Consider the following 20,059-nt stretch of genomic DNA (forward strand, 5'->3'; position numbering starts at 1 on the left):
AATCCTGGGCCTACAAGCAACCGAACGCCTTGGATTGCTCTCACGCGTTCACAGCGTATCAAAGGAGGGCTGTGAAGAAATTGCGAAAGACTTTCATCATCTTTTCACTGGAACTGGCTGCATGAAAAAAGTATATCACATGGTGCTTCAAGACAACACTGTGCCAGTCATTCAACCAGTGCGACGTGTACCGTTGGCCCTGACGGAACCACTACGGGACGAACTCGACAGGATGGAGCACGCCGGAATCATCACGAGGGTCACCGAGCCTACCGACTGGGTGAGTCATCTTGTGATCGTTCGCAAAAAGAACGGAAAGATTCGTCTCTGTATCGACCCTAGCAAAATAAATGAGTGCATAAAGAGGGAGCACTACATGATGCCGCGACGAGAGGATATAGAAGCCGAGCTAGCTGGTGCAACTGTCTTCTCCCACTTAGACACTAACTCTGGATTTCACCAAATCCCCTTGGATGACTCTACATCGCAGATTTGCACGTTCTCTACCCCATTTTGTCGTTACCACTTTTTACGATAACCCTTCGGCATATCATCCGCCTCAGAAGTGTTCGAAAAAACGCTGAATGAAATTTTCGAAGGCCTTCCCGGCGTAAAAATATACGTGGACGATATTCTGGTATGGGGCTCGTCGGCAGAAGAGCACAATGAACGCCTCAAATCTGTGTTGCTTGCTGCACAGCTCGCCGGATTGACCTTCAATCCTGAGAAGTGCAGGATCGGCGTCCCGGAAATCTAGTTTCTTGGAGACGTAATCGATAAAGCAGGCGTCAGGCCAAGCCTGACGCTGTTTAATTGCATGCGGTACATGCCGACCCCAGAAGACAAGCTCGCGGTGCAAAGGATGTTAGGTGTCCTCAATTCTTTCAGCAAGTTTCTCCCTTCACTAGCTCAAAGAACTACTCTTTTGAGAAGCTTGATCAGACAAGATACTGTCTTCGAATGGACCGACAACCACGCGAAAGAGTGGAAAGAACTCTGCGACTACCTTAGCACACAGCCCGCGTTAGCGGTATTCGATCCGGCTAAAGCAACAAAAGTGTCGTATGATGCATCCCGAGACGGAATCGGTGCCGCTTTGTTGCAGTGTCACAATGACACATGGAAGCCCGTGGCGTACGCGTCACGAGCGCTTACCGAAACACAACAGCGTTATTCTCAAATATAAAAAGAGGCTATGGCAGTGATGTTTGGCTGTGAAAGGTTTAATCACTTCGTCTATGGTCGCCAGTTTATTGCTGAAACAGACCACCGCCCTTTGATCGCAATCTCCCAGAAGGCGATTGGTGACATGCCTCCGAGGTTGCAAAGGTTCTTTTTGAGATTGCTGCGTTATGACGTTCAATTGAAATTTGTTCCAGGTAAGCAGCTCCTCCTGGCTCACATGTTGTCACGTGCCACGACGAAGACAACGGCCTGCGACCTCGACAGCAACGATGTAGAAGTACATGCCGTGAGTACAGTCTCTTCACTTGTTAGTGAGGGCACATGGAGGCGGCTAGCCACGGAAACGGCGCGAGATGAACAACTAAGGAACGTGCTGCGGGACCTAGAAGCTGGAAAGTGCTTGGAGGGGCCGTGGAAACGATTCGAGGGAGAGTTATCAAACATGAAAGGGGTCCTGCTCAAAGTCTGCAAAGTGGTTATTCCGGCTAGCATGAAAGGCGAGACACTGGAAAGAATTCACCAAGGGCACTTGGGAATCAACAAGAGCAAAGCCAGGGCAAGACAACTAGTTTTTTGGCCGGGAATGAACTCTGACATAGAATCATTCGTCCAGACATGTTCTCTCTGCAAAAAGTACGAATATAGCCAGCCTCGAGAGCCTTTACTGATGCGCGCCGTGCCGGACCAACCGTGGTACCGCGTCGGCATTGACATTTTTGAATACGGCGGGAGGTCGTACCTGTGCGTTTACGACGCCCTGACAAACTTCCCAGAAGTTGAACTCCTCAAAGATATCACGGCCAAAACAATCATTGAAGTAACAAGTGCCATTTTTGCTAGGCACGGCATTCCGATGAAAGTTTGCTCTGACAATGGCCCTCAATTTTCATGTCATGAATTTGCGTTGTTCTCACAACTGTATGATTTCAAGCATGTAACGTCTAGTCCAGGATACCCAAGCTCTAATGGCTTGGCGGAAAAAGGTGTTCAGATAGCAAAGCGCATCCTCAAAAAAAAACAATTGAAGCGAAACAAGATTTCTGGTTGGGACTGCTTGCTTTCAGGACCACCCCGCTCGAGTGCGGCGCATCGCACGCTGAGCTGCTGATGGGACGACGGCTCCGCACAACTATTCCTGACGTTCAAGGCAACACCAGGCACGAGGTGCTCCGGCGTCCTCAGACAGACCACTCTAGGAGACCACTGGCGCACCTGAGCCCGGGAGATACGGTCCGGATAAAGAAAGGAACATGGGCGACGAAAGCTAAAGTGCTCAAGTCTGCTGGTCACCCCAGGTTGTATACAGTCGTCACAGAAAACGGCACGGTGATCAGGCGCAACCGGCAGCACCTGCTACTCACGCGGGGGCCCTTCCGACACAACAACCAGGAATACGACGACGACTATATCGAGGTAAAGTCTAGCCAAACCAACGCGCTGGCACATCGACGTGCAGAATGCATAGCTCCGTCTACGCCCGCACAGCCCATTGCCTCAACAAGTGTCTCGTCCACACAAGTCCCAAGAAGGTCGCTCAGACAACGTCGAGTGCCTCAACGTCTGGCCTACGACCAGAACTTCGTGCAAGTGCCTTGAACTAGCGTGCCTCGCAACTTTCATTGATGTTATTTTCCCTTTCCTTGTTTTGTTTTCAAACAGAGGAAGATGTATCGTATTTTGGGCGCCGAGCGCTACACGTGTGCCACGAAAGCGTTTCGTATCTGTTGAACGTTCTACTCGAAGAGCTTATCTGTTAATGGCGTAATGACACGCCCCCTTCTAAATCCTATATATGTACTCGTGTGCAATAAAGCCGGTCCTGTTTTCCCCCATCGCCCGGTGCAGCATGTTTGCTTTACTGGACGCAACGATACAGCGGGATCGAATCCCTGCCGCGGCGGCTGCATTTTCGGTGGAGGCGAAAATGTTTGAGGCCCGTGTACTTAGATGTAGGTGCACGTTAACGAACCCCAGGTGGTCGAAAATTCCGGAGCCCTACACTACGGCGTCTCTCATAATCATATCGTGGTTTTGGGACGTTAAACCCCAGAAATTATTATTATTAGCACGAAAGAGACAGGGACAGTAAGTCGAAGAAACCGGAAGAGGTTCTTCTGGTGACGAAGCAGGAGGAAGCACACCTGTACTGTCGGGCGTCGCAAGGCAGGTTAGGATTGAGAGAGAGAATGAAAAGCGATGGCGAAAACGAAAGCGAAGCGAATATATAGATTGAGTGCGCGTAATACCAGCATAATTCATAAAACAAATTGTCGCGCTTCCAATTAAGCAAATTTCTGGCGCATACTCCTCAACATCAACAAGTAAGGCAAGCACTCGAATGAAAATTCGTATCCCGCGCTAGCACATTAGATCAATAGCACGTGAGGTTTTCCATGCTTCATGTTAATAAAAAAAACTATATACCAGCAATAATACTTCAGAGGGTGGTTCTTGAAAACGCTTTAGCATATGACGTCTATGCTCAGAAGGCGTCATATGCCCACGTCTTCAATCTGAACAAAGAATTTATGGTAATCCCGAAGCGCCTTTGTTTTGTTCTTTAAAGAATGACCTGCCACTTTACCACGACTGCACCTAAGCAAACGGAATTCAGTGGGGCTCTCTTCTGCTGCGACATCCCCAGACGTCGCCCACCTACAACCAAGAAAAAATCATATGAAAATTGGGGGTGGGCAACCTTTCGGTACGCAGTAAAGCAAGAAGGTATTCTACAGCAGGCAAAGAAATAGCGCGCGTTTACTAGCGCTAAATTCTTTCGAAGTCACAAGCGTCGAATGAAGAGCTGCGTTCGTTGTAAAAGAATAGGTTGACAACCTCCTCACGTACGGTGTTCGACGTGGTTGGCAGGAAAATGGAAGAGCGACCATTGAAGCAAGACGCTCATGAAGCGATCCATGTGCTGATTCATCGTGGCAGTCTAAGCGATGCAAATAATGTCGACGACATCAAACAATGAGGCAGTAGAGCATTCATTTCCAACCGCATTGAGGGCCCCTCAGGCAAAAAGCGGTTACAAACCACTTGGAATCGCCTGGGAGCCCACGTACACTAACATGAGCGACATGAGCTGTAGCTCGGAATTCACCCTAATTAAATGATTAATTCTAACGTACTGATAAGGATATCATCTATGCAATCCATATAGATAGCTTTCCGCATGAGCATGTCCTATCGTGAACATTTTTGCGCTTCCCAACTGCGTTAAGCCGGCAGGTTCTTGAAGAGGTAATTTTAGTGTTCCATTTCGCATTACTCACGCGTGTACATGGCCACGGTATTAAAATCCAGATTTTCGAAAGCAAATGTATTCTAGTTAAAATGTCATAATAATAATACTGTAGCGAAGCGTTCGAACTTGGTAATGGGTCGTCCTCTCGAGCACCTTATAGAGGGTCGCCCTGTTCGGCTCTTTTCGCTTTTCGAAGAGAACGCAGCTCGCGCTGAGAGTCGGCCCCGCCTTGACTGTCGCTGTATCGTCGAGTATCGTCGCCGCTAATAAACCTCTTTATAATACTAATATCTTGGGTTTAACGTCCCAAAACCACGATAGGATTATGAGGGTCGCCGTAAGGGAGGGCTCCGTAAATTTCGACCACCTGGGGTTCTTTGACGTGCATCTAAATCTAAGTACATGGTAGTTGAAATGTCTAATGCACACATAAGCAAACTTCATAACATGAAAGAAACAACAATGACGACAACGCAAAGTGTTATTAGCCATTTTAATTTGATATAACAACATAATGTAAAGAGACATTAACCAAGCGTTAGAAAACTTTCACAAAATTCTGCTTTTGTAAACGCATGAATGCTTACTTTTTTCCTCATATTTATTCAGCAAGGACGGCAATGCGATTCTCAAAGACGAATTCAAAATAAGTCTTGGGAATTTCAAAGTAAGTCTTGCGCCAAACAGGGACAAGCCGCCTATCGCCTGTGCAGGTGCGCCAGTAACTGCATTGAATGTCAATGTCGATGAATCTCCATACAACACTCTCAATTGTTCGCTTGAAAATGAATGCGCATGTATTAAATGCAAAGCAAACATGAATTTCATAACACTTGTACTGAAAGTGGCTTGCACAGAATCGACAATGAGAACGAGGCTGAACTGGCTCGCGAGCGACGCCGTGAAATATTTTAGCTCAACTACACCTCTGCGCTGCCCATCTCGTAAATAAACGCGTTTCATCGTCACAATTGTGAGGAAAGACGGAGAAAACCAGCAACCATCCGCAAGAACGTCGCTTACCGCTACAGGGAGCAGTCAACCTCCTCAGGGAAACGCGGCGATGAAGTGCAAGAATGTCGTAGCCACTATCAGGGGGTGAGCCGTTCCAACGACTAGAATGCGGCTAGCCAGTTGTCTGGCGGGGGTTTGTTCCTAGATTTGACACCTCTGGTATGGTTTGAGTACCATGAAGACACTTTGACAACCTGGAAGGAATTTGTGGAAGAAATTAAAAACGCTTGGGAGACCCAGTAACGAAGAATAAATGTGCGGAGCAGATGTTGTCGAGTAGGGCTCAAATCACCGGTGAGACTCGCAGAACGTACTTTGAAGCGGTCCGGAAGTTGTGCAAGTCGTGGATGCCTACATGACGTAAGAAGACAAAGTGGGCCACATACTCATAAGCGCTGGCGATGACGTTTCCCAATCCTTCATCGGCAACGAGAGTCTATAGAGCGCGGCTGACGTGATCAAACACTGCCGAACTTACTAGGCTATTAAACCTCCTCGCATCACATCGAAGTTTAGATGTGCGGCCAACATCTCGACGGTCGCCACCGTCGATGTTTGCCAAGATTTACCACCTGCCCACCTTTCCTCCACCATTCGTTTCACTGTACGCAAGGAAATGCGCCGCCATGTTTCTGTTCCCATGCAAGCTGGAGATCTCCAGTGTAGTACACCATCCTCAAGCATCAACGCTGCGAGTTTGGACGAGCGCAGCTACTCCAACGACAGTCCACGGCTGAGGGCACTACCACCAACGGCTTCTAATGCCGAGCCGCCTTATGCGCCCCGTAACAATTATACCTACAACAGCTGGCCTCCTTAATTTGATTCCTGTGGAGTATACTCACTACGCAGCGGCATTCAATAGGCCTCGTGAACGCCCGTGTGCTACCAGTGCTGTGTTCGCGGACACATCGCCCGGTTTTGCCCTAGGCGACGTCGCCTGCGCACGGCTTTTTCTGTTTTATCCGCGTTGTTCACACGTTGAAGCCGACATCACAGCCATTGGCATTCGAATGCAAGTGCCGAGCAGCACAGGTACCAGCCGAATACCCGTAGTGATTCGCCTGCCTACGAGCGGAGCTTGACTCCGCCTACGATGCTCGAGCTACGGTTAACATTCCACGACTCCAGCCACCGCTTACCTCCTCGCCACTGGGCAACTATCCTCCGTGGCCGGGGGGGTCGAGGTCAGTTTCCATTAAGACAAGGTTCACGAACTTCTTGAGAATATTCCCACGATACCTTTGGTTGGTACCGGTGCCACTCTTTCTGTAATGGATGTATTTTTCAAGAAAAGACCTGGCCGGAAGGTAAATGTTTTATTGGGACGCACCTGCTACTTTTCGAGTAGAGAGTGGGACGGCTTTGTGTCCGGTAGGCCCATGCACTGTCTGTCTGCACTGCTGCCAGAGCGTTCACAACAGTATTCGCATTACTTGCTGATTCCTCGCAGAACGTTACCCTAGCAATTGACTTTTTGGGAGGGTCGTGCGACTGTACACTTGGGAGCAGTGGTTGCCTTTACCTTGCGCAATGATAAATATCTTCAGGCCGCGCTGCGCTGTATCTCTCACTGAAGCAAAAACTGAATTATGACTACTGAACTGCTCATCCGGGTTTGTCGTACTCCCAGGGGAATGCGCCTTGCAGTGCTTGAAAGGCAGTGCGGCGTCTGCATGGCAGCTCTATGTGATTAGGCTAAGAAGGACTGTGCTGATGTCTTCGGCACGGAATATGAATTTTATAAGATAATTATCTAGACTATTCCCTCGAATAGGCGCAACGCATTGGCTGCGCTGCTCGCGCGGCACGTGAAAATGTTTGGTTTTGTACAGAAGTCGCATATACCTCTGGTACCAAGCGTAGGTACTCGTTACAAGTTCGACGTATGTCACAAGCGTGCGCGTCAATAAAGCGCGCCCGCGGCCGCTTCCAAACGGCAGTGGGATAGCAGAGCGCCAGCCACTCGTCCGAGAAGCGCGAACAACGAAAAAAAAAACGCCAGGCCTGCGCTGAAACCGCAGCACAGTCACAGCGAAAGCTGGAAGAGCGGCGTCTTTAGAGCCCGTTGTAAGCTCTCTTGGGGCTACAATACAAGTACACTAGAAAGGTACCCACTACAGCATAAATCACAATTTTTGTGAAGTTGGGAAGCACCTACTAAACCATTATTCGTCATTCTGCGGAGAAGCGAGGCACCAGCTACACGTCTGTAAGTCATTATGTGCAGTTTGTTGTAGCGACGACTGATGACGATGAAGAATTATGGCTCAGCCCTTTGTAATGGGTTCGAAGCTTCAAACGGCCCGCCAGTTATGTAATTTGCATTGGGTGACGCCCGGTCGCTATTTCCCTCTCCCGTCATGCTGTATAACATACGTTGACGTGGCAGAGAGACGGCGGGGGGGGGGCAAGAACTTTACTGAGACCCCGAGGAAATGGATCATGCGTTTATGGGCTTCCTTGGACACCAATACAAGTGCACTTGCGAGGAACCCACTACGCTATAAATCATTGTAATTTTTGAGAAGTAGGGCAGCAGGCACTGTGCTATTTTTCATCATTCTACGGAGAGCATTGGTACCTGCTGAACGCATGTGAGGCATTATGCGCACTTTGTTGACGCTGTGCCTGATGACGATGAAGAATTATGGCATAGCCCTTTGTAATGGGTTGGAAGCATTCAACAACCTACTCATTGCGCAATTCGCATTGTGTGACGCCTGGTTACAGAATTCGCGTTCTGCGACGCTTGGTGCTTAGTTTACTCTTCTACCACGCTATATTGCATATGCTAATGTGGTTCCTTCTCGACATGAAGCCTGTATAGGACCTTTTTGCAAAGCAGTTTCAAGCACCGGCATGGCTCAGAGGTTGAATACTGGGATCCCACGCAGAGGGCCCAGGTTCGAACCTCGTTCTGTCCTGGAATTTTTTTTCTTATTTCGTTTTTTTTTCTTATTTCGAGCGATACTGGTTACGGACACCGGCGGCGGACAACTACGGCGCCAAAAACCGCCGGTGAAATGATCTCATAGCAGCTTTCGCTGTAAAACAAGTATTAAAAGACGCCGGCGCGGCGCTCCCCCCTCACCCACTCGAGCCAGACGCAGACAACCAGATCGAACGCCCGGCAAAGCTGGAATGATCTCGAGGGAAAGCATGACGTGACGCCGAGCGACGCCACCGCGATTAGAACTCTCGAGAAAATTTTCGCTCTTACCCTAGCTTTGGCTATGCTGCACGCCGGAGAACACTCCCGACGCATCTAGAACCCGGGGGAAAGGAAATAAAAGCGTGAACCGACGACCGTAGTCCGTCAGTCGATCTGAAGATGGCGAAGTTATGCTGAGCTCCGTCAGCCAAAGAAGATGTGTTTATGGTGTTTTGCGGTGAGTGGATCGTCAATCTAAAGAATGAGATGATGACGCCGTGTGAGCCGTGACACGTTACGACGGCGGAGGAACACAACGACGATCAGCGCTGGAGTTTGCGCGAGTGTTTCCTGTACGAGAACCATTCAAGTACCGTCCAAGAAGTGTGGACTGGATAGGCTGTTGAATATTCAGGACTTTAACTGTTCTTGAATAAGTTGTAATGCAGGAAATTGCATTTGTAGCGCGTAATTTCTCTGTTTAGTTCTCGTTGTGTTAACACTATCTGAGTTATATTGTGAAGTTGTAATGATACCAGCCGAGTGAGCATGTGTTTTTACTTAACTGAGAGTATATTCTGCCTGTGTTATCTATTCTCGGCTCTGACTCGATCTTTGGACCGCAACGGGCGTTCGCTGGCGCACTAAATGGACCAACTATTATTTATCCGCGCTTTCGTGGTGCGTTTCGGGGGACCGATTCGTCCGCCCTTGGAATCCGCCCGGCGATTGCTACGTTCATAACGGGACTAATGGCGATTATTCTAGTGTCCGCGACAGGACCTTTTTGTTGCAAAGTCTGTCCAAAGTAGGGAGAAAGAGCCTTGAGACGTTGATAGGGCTTCCGAACGAATTTTCAGTGCCGCACCGCGTTCTCGCTAACCTGTGTGCATAGAGTGTTTTGGAATTCGGTGTTAGGCAGAGGGTTTGTGGACGCGGCTAGGTTTTGATTGACGGGCATCATTGATCTTGAGAAATTAGTCGCCCTTGGTGAGAAGATGGGTCTTTCTGGGGTCGAACTACGAAACGAGGTTAGCGAAAAGGAGAAAGAGCTAAGGAAGAAAAAAGCAGCAGAGCTTCAAAGAGAGAAGTTGGCGGTCGAGAGCGCAAATGAATAAAAAGCAGCAGAGCTTGAAAAAGAGAGGTTGCCAGCTGAAAGGGCCAAGGAAGAAAGAGAGCAACAATTGAAACTAGAGCTAGAGAGAGAGCGACTACCGGCTGAAAGGTTCAAAGAAGAGAGAGTAGCAGAGCTGGAGAGAGAAAGGTTGGAAGCTGAGAGGGAGACAGAAAAAAGACAGGCGCAGATGGCAGAGAGAGAAAGAGAACGGCAGCATGCATAGAGTTTCATACAATATCCTAGAGAGGAAACTGGCGCTGCGATCGTTCGACCACCATGGGAATGATGGGAAGTACAGGCTTTTGACTGGATGGCGTTAACTAGCGAACTGTCTACGGATCTTTTTCTACAGTTTCTGTTTCGTTCTTCGCGAGGCATGGGTATTGGGGTGAGTTGCAAAGCACTCAAGCAGTGCCTTTGTTGCTCAGAGAGGCCGAAGACAGCTAGGTTTCTTGGTTTGCTACCACGTTGCAGCTTTACAGGTTGTATTTTACAGTTTTAGCAAAGCGTCGTGCACTCACCGCTGCGCACAGATGTAGCATCCCATGCCAGTGCAGGAAATTGCATAGAGTTCACAATTTGTGATAAGCGCTACTTGTCAAAACTCTTTCAAATCTACTGCAAAACGACGGCGAAGCTAAGTAGACGCACCTTCACGCTCCTCTGACTTCACAACAAAACGAGAGATGCGTTTGAGGCAGGCCACTTGGACAGACACACCTGGCATCGCAGCAGGCAATAAGTTAAGTGTTTCTTACTCATTACAGTGCTGTTATTTCCATAAATAGATAATGCGTACTTTCTAGAGAAAAAACAAGCGTGTTTGTTTTCAGGTGTTGCAAAAAAATAATTCACTATTTTGTGATGCCAAATCTGGAACACAATTGCAGAGCAATGCATACCCAGGTGTTTGAATTTGCCCAGGTTTCAGTTCCATTCCACGGTCACGCAAACATTTTGCAATAATTTTTACGTACAAAAGAACGAAGCAAGTTTTAATTGGAAATAACTTCATATCACTTTGTTTTACACTCGGCAAACAAGCGTTGCGAATCTCAAGAACCTAATCCATCCGAAGCAAATCCGAAGCCTGTACTTCCCATCATTCCCATGGTGGTTGAAGCGCTGATCAAGGAGCCCGCGTAGACACTAGCGCCAGATTCCCCTCTAGGTATTATTGTCAGAAACTCTATGGCAGCATGAGATAGAACTTGAACAGCTCCGTTTGCAATAGCGCATAAAAACTCCCGTCCAGGCTACAGTCGAGAGTAGTGAAAGGGAAGACCAATACTTCTGCTTGAACCCAAGCAAGCTGTTTGTGGCACTTGATGAGAAGAAGGATGACCTTGATGCGTACCTGCACAAGTTCGAGACGATTCTTAGAAGCCAGAATTGGCCGGAGCAGCACTGGGCTACCGCTTTGAGCACTTGTTTGAATGACGAAGCGCTCAGTGTGTACGGTAGGCTGACACCTACCGATGCAGCTAATTACGCAAAGGTGAAAGCTGCTTTCCTTAAACGATTTGTATTCACCGTGAAGGGCTTCCGAGATCGTTTTCGTACTGGAAAGCCAGCTGAAGGCGAGACGGCAACGCAGTATGCCGCGCGACTCAGCCATTATTTTGACAAATGGATCCAACTTTCAGAGACGGCACAGGGGTACGGTGAGCTTAGAGATCTTCTTACCAGAGAGCAATTTTTCTCCAGTTCCCACCCGAGCCTGTCGCTGTATCTGAAAGAGAGGAGAGCCAAATCGCTTGAGGACATGCTTGAATTGGCTGATTATTTCTTGCAAGCTCGAGGTGGCACGAATTTCGTGGCACGAGAAAGGAGGCTTTACGAAAAAGAGGCTTTACTTGGCTGGTAAAACCAAATTCGCCAATTAAAGCCTCTTTTACAGTTTCGGTTTGGTTGCTTTGTGTGTTAAGGTCTGTGGCGTCTGCCAGACATCGCTTTCTTCATTGTGGCATGGGTCGCCGTTTTCGAGCACATTTTCATAGGCGCTTATATAAACCTTAAAAATTTGGAGCACTTGGCAAGTAATGTGTGGAATTTGGCTAGTTGGCATTCCAGTTTCGGGGACTGTGTCAGCTGCTATCACTGATACCGGTGAGTGACGCGACGGCACTGAGCGCCGCTACCGTGGCGGAGGGAACCGACCGAGATGTGCGTGTGGCAAGGGCCGCCATTACCGCAGCGTGGCTTTGGACCCGACGAGCCTGTGAGCCAGCCAGGAGCCGCCAAGGCCTCCTACATTAGGCCACCGACACTCGTCTTGGAGGCGACGAGGAAAGCTGAGAACATGTCGGATGAAGCAAGCTCAGCTAAAAAGGTAAGAGTGGAAGATCAGAGCAATAACCATAATGAAAAAACATCAACCTACTCACTTAGTGAAGAAGAAGATATCGAATGTGATTAGGAGGCAGACTCGTTCACTCAAGTGATGTATATAAAGTAAAGACTGGAGGGAATTCCTGTGGCATTCCGACCAGTCGAAGATGCAAGAACGTTCTGGAAAGTAAATCCAAACGTTGTAGCCTCGGAAATTGTTGTGCTAGCAAAGGAAAAAGGGCGTTCTTTCCGAGTAAACAAGGACGGAAGTTTTTCGGCCACTGTGAGTTCCCTTGCCTCAGCCAAAAGCTTGTTGTCATGTGTGCAGGTGGCTGGGTTGCTGGTGAAGCCATTTATTCCAGAGTCATACATACGAAACGTCAGAAAAATCAGACGTGTGCCTCTGGAATATACAGAACAACAACTTACAGGATATTTGAGTGACGTAGGAGTGACTTCTGCCCGACGCCAAGCTCGTTACATACGTCAAGAAGATGGCACCGTGAAATCACGCCCTCTGAAAAGTGTGATCTTACAGTTCCGTTATGACCGACCACTCCCAGAGCGAGTGTATCTTGGATTCACCAGTCATCCTGTTGAAGAATATTTGGGACCGGCAAGACGCTGCTACAACTATCAGAGGTTTGGACGCTTGGCGAAAAACTGCCGAGGAACAAGGCGCTGCAAAATATGTGCAGAAGACCACCATCATAAGGACTGCAAGTCTATAAGACTATCAAAATGCGCGAATTGCAACGGGCCCCGTATTGCCTCATTCTCTGGATGCCCGCAGAACAAAGCAGCTTCTCTTCAACATCAACATGACATCATCTATGGTCGCATGCAACAGCGCGGCGCACCCGAACCAAACCTGAATACCATGAATCCAGCACGACCTCCGCGACCGCTATTACCTAATGTCCAGGACACTGTTAAGTCGTACGCGCAAGTTGCAAGGGGACTACGAAACCGAGAGGAAAGCGTCGGGTCATCACCAAGCCAGCATCAAGCTCGACAAGAGTCTCAGGAGGGTTCTCGACAGAAGATCAACAACGTGGCAAGCAGTCGACAAAGCACAAGCACATCGCATCCAATAAGTGTCACGCAACAGGCAAACTCCTCTATGTCCATTGCTCAGCTTGGCATACCGATGTTGTTCACTGCTTTGAAAGCCATACTTGCCGCAATTCCACAGGCTAATAACCTCCCCGAAGTGAAAGCTGTTTTGTCAATGGAGCAAGTGGTGTTGCAATACGCTACAACAGACGCTGCGCAGGCAAGGCATGAATAACTGTTATCAAAATGTCGCCATATACCAGTAAAATGCGAATAGTCTTCGCTCAAGAGTGTGGATTTTAGGAAATTTGTAGCTCAGTTCTCTTTTCCAGTGTTATGCATCACAGAGGCTGGAGTAGACAACATGTTTAGACTGGCTAATTACGTTGTATATACATGCACTAGATCTGCAGGGCAGAGCAGAGCGATTATTTGTGTGCGACGAGATCTAACGTCAGTTTTATTAAGTTCTACATCATCAGACTATCCAGAATATGTTGCATGTGAAGTTCGGTTCGGCAGAGTAAATATAACTGTACTTAGTGTTTATCTACAGCCTTCAACAAACACTTCACTTTCTACACTAACGGGTCTTTTTCAGAGGTACACCAAAAGTGTGATATTTTGCGGAGATTTTGATGCGCACCATGCCATGTGGGGAAGTACCTGCTGCGACAGTCGTGGAAACAAGCTACAAAAAGGCAATTTATAAGAGCGATTTGTGTGTGTTGAATGACGGCTCAGTGACGTTCTTACGGGGTTTTAATTACTCCAGCTGCCTTGACCTCACGCTTTGTTCAGACGATATTGCATGTGGAATAATATGGACAACAGACATTGAAACAAGTGGTAGTGATCATTTCCATATCCTAATACAGCATCCTAAACTATGCTTTTCGACTTACAGGCGTTGAACAAAGATAACCAATTGGCAAGCATTTAGATATCACCTAACAAGTCAAGCTGATACTGTCACTGATACAGACACCCTGTTATCACTTACTGAGGACAAATTAAAAGTGCGAACAAAGTTTGTTCAAATTCCTGATGGCCACGCTGGGGTAGACTCTGAATACGAGACACTTAGAGCAATACGCCGCAGAGCTGAAAGGAAATACCGGCGCACAGGTCATCTTGAAAATTACCGAGAATGCCAAAAAACGTATGATCGTATGAGTCGGCAACTGGAAAAACTAGGCGCAAAGCGCTGGAGGGATTTCTCTACTTCACTTACTCCCTCCACACAAGAGTCAAAATTATGGAGTGTCTTGCGCTCTCTAAGTGGGTCAGTAACACACGAACAGCCGTTCAAGGCCTTGGCTTTGCTGCAAAATGTGTCGGAAAACACCGTGGCAAATGAGTTTTGCCAGCTTGTTACACGCCCAAGTGCAGCAGTGAGTACACCGGAGTACATAAAATTTGTTGAACAAGTCAAAGCACCGATCGCATTGGCTCTCCGCACACATCATCATGACCTTGATCAGGACTTTTCGCTAGAAGAATTAAAGAACGCGCTGTTATCGTGCCGTCAGAGGACAGCAGCTGGGCCGGATGGGGTCACATATGCTGCTCTGAGAAATCAGGGCCCGGTGGCCACAAATACCTTGTTAAAAGTACTAAATGATGCATGGGTATTAGAATGTCTTCCTCCTTTTTGGAAAGTTGCACGAGTCGTTCCGGTACTAAAACCTGGTAAAAGACCCTTATCTATAGATTCCTTCCCTCTTGTTAGTCTGACTAGCTGCTTATGCAAACTTATGGAAAAGATGATTGACGCTAGGCCTCAGTGGTGGACAGAATGCACGAGCGTACTCCCACAAAATATGGCAGGTTTCCGAAGGCATCGGTGCACGATGGATGCCATTTTAGATCTTGTTACACATGTATATCACGAGAGAAGTTGTGGAAAAATCACCATAGCAGTGTTCCTAGACATAAAGAGGGTATTTGGCACAACAAGCCACATACATGTTCTGCCTGGGTTAATTCAGTTGGGCATAGTTGGACGAACACTGAGGTGGATCTCAGAATTCTTGAAAGACAGGAAAATTTTTAATGAAACTGCTGATGGCAAAAGCAAACAGCATAAATTGAATCAAGGTGTTCCCCTAAGGTAGCGTCCTCAGCCCATTTCTGTTTAATTGTGTTATGGTGAACTGTCACACATATTGCCCGCAACCTTGAATTATTCCCTTTATGCTGACGATTTGTGCATATGGGCAACGGACTCGAGTATTCAAGTTGTTCAGCATACGCTACAGCAGGCCTAACAACAATTAGTGAGTTTTTAAAAAGCAGAGGAATGATTCTCTCACATGACAAAACAGCTGTACTACTTCTTACGAGGAAGTTCCTCAAATGATTTAAGCTCTATATAGACTCCCAGCGTTTACAAATTGTGCGACAGCACAAGTTTTTGGGTGTTATTTTGGACAGGACGCTGTCATGGGCTCCGTAAAAAAAAGCATTAGAGGAGAAAGTCAATTCCTTAGTCAACGTTCTTCTTCGATTTGCCGGAGTGAGATGGGGTAATTCCAGTTCTTCTTTAATGCGAATTCATTCGGCAATGATTAGACAAAGAATCGCATACTCTGCTCCAGTACTATACCGTGTGGCGACACACTGCGCACAAACCGGCGCAGCCGCTGCCTGGCCACTAGCTAGCCCGTCGTGACATGGCTGCATGCTACACCACGCCGCCGATAAGAGACAGCGCCACCGCAGCGTCACCAGAGGATTACGTCACCAGCGGTGGCTATAAAACCAAGCTGCCAAGCTCGGCGTTTATAATTCCTTCGTTACCCGACTGAGCGCAGCGTCGCTATGCTCGCGCCGCTGCTGCTACTACGATAATAAACAGTCGTTATGTTTTATGTTGGGATGCGTCCTTCCATCGACACGGCATCCCACATCTGGTGACACGGAAACCGAACAGACCGCACCGCCATGGCCAACCCAGAGGCCCTCATCGCTCTGCGCCAGCGGGTGCTACAGCTCCAACAGGAACTGCAGACCCAGCGACCCCAGCACTCTCGCAACGCCTCCACAACCGAAGCCGTGCCCGCCGGCTACGCTCAGGACGTCAGAGCACCCACAGAGGGCATCCCTCATGCTGCCGCATGCGATACCTGGCGTGTCGCTGTCAGGCTTCCGCCATTTGGGCGGACTCGCCCGAGGTCTGGTTCGCCCAGGTCGAGGCCCAGTTCTCCGTGGCGCGCATCACGCTAGACCGGACCCGCTATAATTACGTCGTCGCCCACCTAGACGCACGTCATGCCAACGAGGTCCGGGATATACTTGCCAACCCACCAACGGCCAACCTCTACGAACACCTCAAGACTACCCTTATCCGCCGCCTGTCGCTCTCCGAAAACCAGAAGGTACGCCAACTTCAGTCCGCAGAGCTGCCGAGCGCAAACCTTCGCAGCTCCTGCGCCACATGCGTGCGCTCGCAAGTGGCGCGGTCCAGGATTCCTTCCTGCGAGCGCTTTGGCTCCAACGACTCCCGCCGCACGTCCAGGCAATTCTACAGGCACATGTTGGGCTACCTCTCGACGAACTTGCGGAGATTGCCGATCGCGTCATCGAGGTCTCCTTGCCACAATGTCGCCCACCACCCAGGCTGTCGCTGCACCGCTGAACACCGCAGAGCTCGCACGCCGTATCGACGACATCGATCGACAGATCACCTGCATTGAACAACGCTTGGGTGAACGTCTTCCGATGCATCAGCGCCGCCACTCGCAAAGCCGCGACTGTAACACCACTTCGTCGCGGCAACCCGATAGCAACGGCCCGTGTTACTACCACCGACCCTTCGGGGACAGAGCCCGCCAATGTCGACCACCCTGTTCCGCTGGGCATGCGGAAAACGCCAACGGCAGCTCGTAGAGACGGCCGCAGGCTGCCAACCCGGAGGCCGTCGCATCTTCGTCACCGACCAAATCACGAAGCAGCGGTTTCTTGTCGACAGTGCTTCCGACATTTGCTGCTACCCGCGATCCAATCTCCAAGGTCCTCGTCCGCCTACGTCTTTCGAGCTCAGTGCGGCCAACCGCTTCACAATCAAAACGTACGGCTCGCTCCGCCTGCACATCCAGCTCAGAAACTTACGCCGTGACCTTCACTAGAACTTTGTCATCGCCGACGTCGCCGAGCCAATCATTGGCTCAGACTTTCTGGCCCACTACAACCTTCTTCCTGACTGCCGCAACGACCTCCTCATCGACGCGACAACGGGACATTTTACTGTAGAAGAACTGATAGCTGGGCCAGTTGGTGATAATACTTGAACATGTTTAACACAGCGCAACGACGACGAGGACACAAGAGAAGAGGAGACAAACCACAGCGCTGACTCGCAACTGAATATTTTATTAGAAGACAAGAACGAAAAAAGGGGGGCACTTCAACCCTACACCCATGTGACACACAAAACCAATGAAACGGCAAGTCAGCTGACATCCTAAACAATAAAGAGCCTCACGCAGACCACGTGTACTCTCCAGCACCAGAGAAGTTAAGATATCGTGCTATCTAGAAACCTAACCTCGCTATCATGTAGGGCAATAGAAGGCACACTAATGCACTGTTCTCCCCTTTTTCTGATATTATAAGCTTCAATTATTTCTCGTGTAGTTTGATCTCGGTTTGTCGATAGCACTTCAGCCTCATGAAAGATGGGTGCGCAATGGCACTGCGCAACGTGCTGGGACACATGTGAGCATTAACGTTAGATTGATGGAACACAGGCGTTCGTTGCAAGGGAATGTATACTGCAAGGGAATGTATACGCGCTTTCACGTGTAGCAGGCATCAGCTGTATGCAGATAACAGCGGACGTCCTCGCCGAGGCTCAGACTACGGACGCCGAACTGCAGGAACTTCTCAAAGGCAGGTCCTCACTACAGCTGCGACAAGTCCCCATTCCAGGGTCGACAGCCAAAATCTGTTGCGACATGTCGACAGGACGAAGCAGGCCCTATGTACCCCTGTCCCATCGCCGTGGTCTTTCCAACCAGCTCCACAACCTCAGCCATCCCGGTATACGCGTCTCTACACGCCTCGTGGCTGACCGCTATGTCTGGCCCTCCATGCAGCGGGATTATCGCACCTGGGCGCGCTCCTGCATTCAATGGCAACGCGCTAAAGTCACCAGGCACGTCACGTCACCACTCGGAACATTCCCTCAGCCCTCCGGTCGGTTTGAGCACGTCCACCTCGACATCATAGGACCCTTTCTTCCGGCTGGACCCTATCGCTACTGCCTCACTGCCATCGATCGGTACACTTGATGGTCCGAGGCATGGCCCCTCGAGGGAATCACCGCGGAAGACGTTGTCTCTGCCTTCTTCACCGGCTGGATTGCTCGTTTCGGCGCCCCCCGCCGCGTGACCACCGACCAAGGACGACAGTTCGAGTCGCACCTTTTCAGGCTCCTCGGGCTGACCATCGCTTTCGAACGCTTGAGGACCACCAGTTACCACCCCTGCGCCAACGGAATGATCGAGCGTTTCCACCGACAGTTCAAGGCAGCCATTATGTGCCATCCGGATTCAACCTGGCTCGAGGCCATCCCAGCAGTCATCCTCGGTCTTCGCGCCACCTTCAAGCCTGACATCCATGCTACACCAGCAGAGCTCGTCTACGGGGAACCACTCCGTCTCCCAGGTGAATTCCTCGCTGCACTGCCATCGAGCACTACAACGACAGATCCCACCGCCTTCGTCGCCCGGCTCCGACGTACCATCGCCGCCTTACGCCCGTCACCTGCAGCCCACCACTGCAAGCCTACATCATTAGTATTCAAGGAGCTAGCATCGTGCACGCACGCTTTCCTCCGCGACGACACCGTCCGCAGGCCTTTCCAGCCACCCTACAGTGGACCCTACCTGGTCGTACATCGCGACAACAAGAACTTCACTCTGCGCCTGAACGGGAACGACGTCCGCGTCTCGATTGACCGGCTCAAGCCCGCATACATCGCTTCGAACGAACCGGGCAGCGCCACTCTATCCACAGCCATACATCCACAGCCGCCGACGTCGCAGCCTGCTCCGGTCACGACACGCTCTGGACGTCTGGTACGACTCCCAGAATTCTACAGACCCTGAGGGCTCTGCACTCCGCGGGGGGGGGTGATGTGGCGCCACACTGCGCACAAACCGGCGCAGCCACTGCCTCGCCACTAGCTAGCCCGGCGTGACATGGCTGCATGCTACATCACGCCGCCGATAAGTGACAGCGCCACCGCAGCGTCACCGGAGGATTGCGTCACCAACGGTGGCTATAAAACCAAGCTGCCAAGCTCGGCATTTATCATTCCTTCGTTACCCGACTGAGCGGAGCGTCGCTATGCTCGCGCCGCTGCTGCTACTACGATAATAAACAGTCGTTATGTTTTATGTTGCGATGCGTCATTCCATCGACACGGCATCCCACAACGGTATATCTCGTAATTTGGAAGAGAATGATTCCAGAAGCCTTCCATATGTCTTGGCGCACCGCCCGCATCTTCTAGCGCCTTGGTTATTGCGGAGTCCCGTGAACTAACTTTCCAATTGCTTAGATTTACGGAAACCTGTAGGCACTACTTTCGATTGGCGACACAACACGCTAATCATCCTCTTTGCCGAGGGGAACCTGGTTCGAGCTCCACGCAGACGCTGTTCATGTTGCCTCCCTTTCGTAAACTTAACAACGGATTGCAGCGGGAAAATTCACCATACGATGTGTTGAAATCTAACAATTATTTGCTGCGATGTGTTATGAATCTGCGAGTCTCGTCTGCCACGTCGCAATTGAAATCAGCGTCTGCGATAGTAAATGTAGGACTCTTGGCGGCAAGATGGTGAGTGTGGGACTTTAATGCGTTTTCTCACCTCGTGGTTAAAGTGTCAGGACAGAGAAGACAATTCGAGCTGTCGTCGTCGCCAAGGAAGGCTGGGTCAAG

The 20,059-nt window shown here is 49.7% G+C and overlaps 1 long non-coding RNA gene across 1 annotated transcript; it reads left to right on the forward strand.

Moving 5' to 3' along the window:
- The first annotated feature begins 1,381 nt into the window (after window positions 1–1,381).
- Window positions 1,382–2,448, forward strand: LOC125758783 (uncharacterized). Its single transcript, XR_007416411.1, has 2 exons — window positions 1,382–1,471; window positions 2,250–2,448. It is a non-coding gene; the product is annotated as an uncharacterized LOC125758783 (long non-coding RNA).
- Window positions 2,449–20,059: the final 17,611 nt, after the last annotated feature.

This window comes from Rhipicephalus sanguineus, chromosome 6, assembly GCF_013339695.2.
Source record: "Rhipicephalus sanguineus isolate Rsan-2018 chromosome 6, BIME_Rsan_1.4, whole genome shotgun sequence".
Classification (NCBI taxonomy): Eukaryota; Metazoa; Arthropoda; class Arachnida; order Ixodida; family Ixodidae; genus Rhipicephalus; species Rhipicephalus sanguineus.